This window comes from Nematolebias whitei, chromosome 12, assembly GCF_014905685.2.
Source record: "Nematolebias whitei isolate Nwh7 chromosome 12, NemWhi1, whole genome shotgun sequence".
Lineage (NCBI taxonomy): Eukaryota > Metazoa > Chordata > Actinopteri > Cyprinodontiformes > Rivulidae > Nematolebias > Nematolebias whitei.
In genome coordinates, this window is record NC_056509.1 from 48,555,198 (window position 1) to 48,560,987 (window position 5,790).

Below are 5,790 nucleotides of genomic sequence, written 5' to 3' on the forward strand. Positions count from 1 at the left end.
TAGCTGCTTTCAGCTACAGGTTAGCTCAGTTTTAGCTGCTTTCAGCTTGTTCTGTGTTTTGAACAACTGCTCAGTCCTTCAGCAGAGCTGCAGCTAAAGATCAGCCGAGGCTTGGTCTGCAGTTTTTAGTTTTTCTGTGTTTTTCACAAATCTTGGGTTGAACTGAGTTCTCTGGTTCTGGACTGGTCCAGATGGGTTCTGGGCCATGGGACGTTGGGCTCGGTGTCGTCGGCGCTGTAAACAAAGACGAGCTGAAAGGAGACCACAGAAAGCAGCTAAAGACCTAATGAACCAGAACAACTGGTTCAACCCAGGTTCTGGTTTTATTTGGACCATGGACTGGTTTTGTCTGTCACCACCAGAGGGCGCTCGGCCAGAACCTGACCCACCAGGAGCAGCCCTGAGGTGGACCAGCCTCTGGAGGTCCGGAGGGGTCCAGTCTAGGATCTGAACTAGATCTCAGAACTAGAACCAGTCCAGGAAGTAACGGCAGGCGAGTGATGATGTAACTGTAGTCTGTGTTAGTAAAATATTTTATGAAACTTCTGACTGGATCCACAGCTAATAGGGTCCAAGATGGCCGCCACAGCTAACAGACCGGAGCGAACCCAAAGGTCCAGTTTGGTGGGACAGCTGGGAGCGGTCTGCAGCCTGGTCCAGTTGGGTCCAAACGAGCAGAACGTCTGGGAGCTCAACACAAATCAACAAGACCCGACGGGTCGGTCCATCAGAACCTGCTGCTGCCCTCCATGTTGCCATGGTGACCAAAGTCTGGTCGCAGAACCGGTCTCGTCCGAACCACGGGTCGCTTGTTGGATTTGAAGAGACCAGGACCTCTTGGAGCAGGATCCTGGTCCACACCAGCAGAACCAACCCAGAACTGGACTGAAGCTATGAGGAAAAGCAGCCAAAGACCTGAAGGTCCAGGTCTGTCCACATGTGTCCAGGTCTGTCCACATGTGTCCAGGTCTGGCCACATGTGTCCCATTTATTTATTTAAATTAGAACGATCATATGAATCAACATGTCAGCTGTTAGCATCAGTGTAAAAAAGCTGAAGTTAGCACAGCAGCTAATTTTCATCTGTTGTCCTAAGTCAGGTAAGAACAAGAGACGCCCCACAGAAGAAAGAACAGAGAACAAAGAACAGAGAACATACAGCTACATACAGAACACATGACACAACATGACAAAGATGTGACGCCATGAGAAAACAGAGTAATGTGCACGTGAGTGCACGTCTGGTTAGTTTTCAGAGTTTTTAAATGTGGAGCAGGTGTTCCTCCTCTGATGGACACCAGCACACGTGGTCCTGCTCCTCCACATCGGTCTCCTCTGCTCGTGTGTTCACTCCGTTACTTCTTTTAAACTTCTACTTTACAGGAGGAGGAGCGAGTCCGTTTACTCCGTTACTTCTTTTAAACTTCTACTTTACAGGAGGAGGAGCGAGTCCGTTTACTCCGTTACTTGTTTTAAACTTCTACTTTACAGGAGGAGGAGCGAGTCCGTTTACTCCTTTACTTCTTTTAAACTTCTACTTTACAGGAGGAGGAGCGAGTCCGTTTACTCTATTACTTCTTTTAAACTTCTACTTTACAGGAGGAGGAGCGAGTCCGTTTACTCCGTTACTTCTACTTTACAGGAGGAGGAGCGAGTCCGTTTACTCCGTTACTTCTACTTTACAGGAGGAGGAGCGAGTCCATTGAACACTAAAAATCAGGCGAGCATCCATAAAGGTGAGCTGCAACAAAATGTCCCTGTTTGACCGCAGACTTTGTCACTTGTTGGTTTTTATCTTTAAACGCATCCTTGGACATGGGTTCACTTTTGTGTAGAACTTTAAAGCGTTGTAGTTGTCAGGACATCATTTTGATGCAGGTCCCAAAGGTCTGAACTGAGGTGGTAAAAGGTTTTAAAATCTTTCGCCCCTGCCACTTGGAATATTGTGCAGGAGGATGTAACGTTCTCATCTCTTGTTGCGTTGGGACAAGTTAAATCGACTCTAAAGGAACGAGAGCTCAGATCACTGGAACTGCTCTAATGTGTAATTATTGTCCGGGACATGTATTCTGTGTATTTGGTTTAGGACTTTGGATTTGTTGTAGGTTTTATGCTGCTGTCTTGGCCAGGTCACTCTTGGAAAAGAGGTTTTTAATCTCAATGAGTTATTTTTCCTGGTTGAATAAAGGATACAATCTGATATCTATCCAAATCCACACTCTTGTACTTATGATGTTACAATGATGGCTGTGTAGAAGCTTTTTGTTGAAAATGTTCAGTGTTTTCTTAAAAACAGACTTCAGGGTCTTCATGATGGTCTCTGAATGTGAGAGCATGGAGGAGAACGAGGAGATCTGGCTGAAGACCAGGACATGCATGTAGACCTTTGATGAATCTGTTGTCAGAGAAGTTCTTGTATGTTTCAAGTTTGACACATGAAGTTGAATTCTACGTGAATAGACTGGAATCAAAAGTGACTGTTCAACCACATCTGATGTCTCTCCATTGACTAACACATGGTTGCTCATTATCTGCTGGCAGCCGAGACAAGAACACACTCGCTGTTCTTTAATGTTGAGATGTAGACCAGAGTCCTGGAGCCAGAGAGACACCGGCATCATAGAAGGTCCAGCAGCAGCTTCATGTGTTCTTTCTCCATGAACTTACAACACAGCATCAGTCACAGTCAGACATTCTGTACAAAATGTTCACAGGGTCCCACTTACATCCAACAATAAAATGTAAAATAAAAACTAATAAGATACGAACTAAGAAAAACATCAACTAAACATACACTAAACATTAAGAGCATAAAAACATTACGTTGAACAGCAGCACGAACATGAGTCTGTGTGAGCAGATGAGCATGCATGAACACAAACATGAAAGCGATCAGCAGCAACATGAAAGCGATCAGCAGCAACATGAAAGTGATCAGCAGCAACATGAAAGCGATCAGTAGCAACATGAAAAAGATCAGCAGCAACATGTACCATTTTATTTATAGAGCACTTAAAACAGCTACAAGGCCAACCAAAGTGCTGTACAGACAGAACAACAGGTAACACACAAAGCAAAATACAAAATGAAGTAAATCAGAATATAGACATAAAAACGATGCAGATAATGACGACTAACCAGTGTGGAGCATACAGGATCAAACACAGATCATCTGGTGTTGAAAGCTACTGAATAGTAGTGGGTTTTTAAACGGGACTTGAAAACCGAGAGGGAGGGGGCCTGTCTGACAAGCAGAGGTAACTCGTTCCAAAGTCTTGGTCCTGCTACAGAGAAGGTCCTGTCACCTCTGCGCTTAAGACGAGTTCCTGGAACTGTGAGGAGCAACTGGTCCGCTGACCTCAGGGAGCGTGGTGGGACATACGGTTGTAGCAAATCAGAGAGATGGGGGGGGGGGGGGGACACTGTTCAGTGATTTCTAGACATACATGAGTATTTTGAACTGGATTCGAAGGTGAACCGGTAACCAGTGCAGTGAGGCCAAAACTGGTGTAATGTGCTCTCTTTTGCCTGTACTGGTTAAAAATGGGGCTGCTGCATTCTGGACCAGTTGTAGTCGTGCAATGGAGGTCTGACTGATACCAAACAGGAGTGAATTGCAGTAATCAAGCCTAGATGTAATGAATGCATGTATTACTGTCTCCAGGTTCTTTTTGGACAATATGGGCTTCAGTTTAGACAGCCGCCTCAGTTGGAAGAAACATGATTTAACAATCATGTTTACGTGATTGTTAAGTTTCAGGGAAGGGTCCATTATCACGCCCAGATTAGTGACTCTTTGTTTTTCTGACAGGGTTAGAGCGGAGAGGTCGATGCAGTGGTTTGTGATCGTGTCGTTGGGAGGGAACAACATGACTTCAGACTTCTTTTCATTGAAACTTAAGTTTAAAGCCATCCAGTCCCTGATGTCAGCCAGGCAGTCAAGCAGCGGTTGAATAGAGCATGTACCATTGTGTCTTAGGGGGAAGTAAATTCGACAGTCATCGGCGTAGAAGTGGAAGGGCATGTTGTGTTTCCAGAAAATAGCACCAAGTGGCAGCAGGTATAAAGAGAATAGGAGGGGACCCAGGATGGACCCCTGCGGAACCCCCCATTTAAGCTCTGCCTCTGCGGAACTAAAATCCTTGATGGAGACACAAAAGGATCTGTCAGTGAGGTAGGATCTGAACCAACTGAGGGCTGATCCTGTGACGCCCACCCACTGCTCCAACCTAGCAATGAGGATCTCATGGTCGATGGTGTCAAAGGCGGCTGTGAGGTCCAACAGGACAAGCAGCACAGAATCACCGGTATCTGTGGATCTGAAGATGTCGTTAAAGACCTTCAGCAGGGCAGTTTCAGTGCTGTGGAGAGGTTTAAAGCCAGATTGGAAAAGCTTTAAGATGGCGTGATCCTCCAGGAAGCACTTCAACTGGGACTCGACTATTTTCTCCAGTACTTTAGAAACAAATGGGAGTTTGGAGACAGGCTGGAAGTTGGAAACGACTGAGGGGTCAAGGTTTGGTTTTTTCAGGAGAGGCTGGACAGCAGCATGTTTAAAGGATTTTGGCACCACGCCAGTGGATAAACTACTGTTTACTATATCAAGAATGGACGGACCTAGAGTTGGAAAAACCTCCTTTAGTAGTCGAGGGGGGACCACATCAAAGGGGGAGCCAGAAGGTTTCAAGCTGCACATGACCTGCTCTAGAGAAGATAGAGTGATGGGTTCAAAATGGTCAAAAGGAGCTACAGATTGAGGTGGGATGGATGGGTCATGAGTTGGAGGGGAAATGAGAGCCCTGGTGGTCGCAATTTTTTCCAAAAAGAAATGTAAGAAGTTGTTGCACAGCTCAGTCGAGGCTTCCAGAGGTGATGGTTCAGTGAGGTGGAGAACAGAGTTTAGGGTGGAGAAGAGGACACGTAGGTTGTGAGAGTTTGAGGTAATTATATCAGAAGTATTTGGATTTAGCTGCTTTCACTGCTTTCTGATAATATGAAACAGATCAGCAGCAACATTGAAACAGATCAGCAGCATGAGATCAGCAGCAACATGATGTGATGTTTCACAGTGATTATTCTGGTTAGAGATTCATGAGTCTAACAGCGCAGCACGGTGGTGCAACTGGTAGAGCTGCTGCCTCTCAGTGAGCAGGTCCCTGGTTCAAACCCCGGTCCAGGGGCCTTCTGGGTGGAGTCTGCATGTTCTCTCCGTGCATGCGTGGGTTTTCTCCGGGTACTCCGGTTTCCTCCCACTGACCAAAAACATGCATGTTAGGCTGATTGGTAACTCTAAATTGTCCCTAGGTGTGAGTGAGAGAGTGAATGGTTGCTTGTCTCGTTTGTCTCTGTGTCCCTGTGATGGACTTGCGACCCGTCCAGGGTGTCCCCCGCCCCTCGCACAGTGATTGCTGGACATGGGCACCGGCGACCCCCGTGACCCAAAATGGAATAAGCGGGTAAAAGAAATGGATGGATGGAGTCTAACAGCCTCAGGGTAGAAGCTGTTCCTCAGTCTAGTGGTTCTACACTTAATGCTCCTCAACCTCCTTCCAGAGGGGAGTGGGGCAAAAAGTGTGTGTGCTGGGTGAGTGTGGTCCTTCATGATGCAGGTGGCCCTCTTCCTGCATCTGGAGGTGTAGATGTCTGTGATGGTGGGGAGGCTGACTCCAACATCTTCTGTGCAGCCTTCACCACTCTCTGCAAAGCTTTTCTTTCTGCATATACAGGTCCTTCTCAAAAAATTAGCATATTGTGATAAAGGTCATTATTTTCCATAATGTAATGATAAAA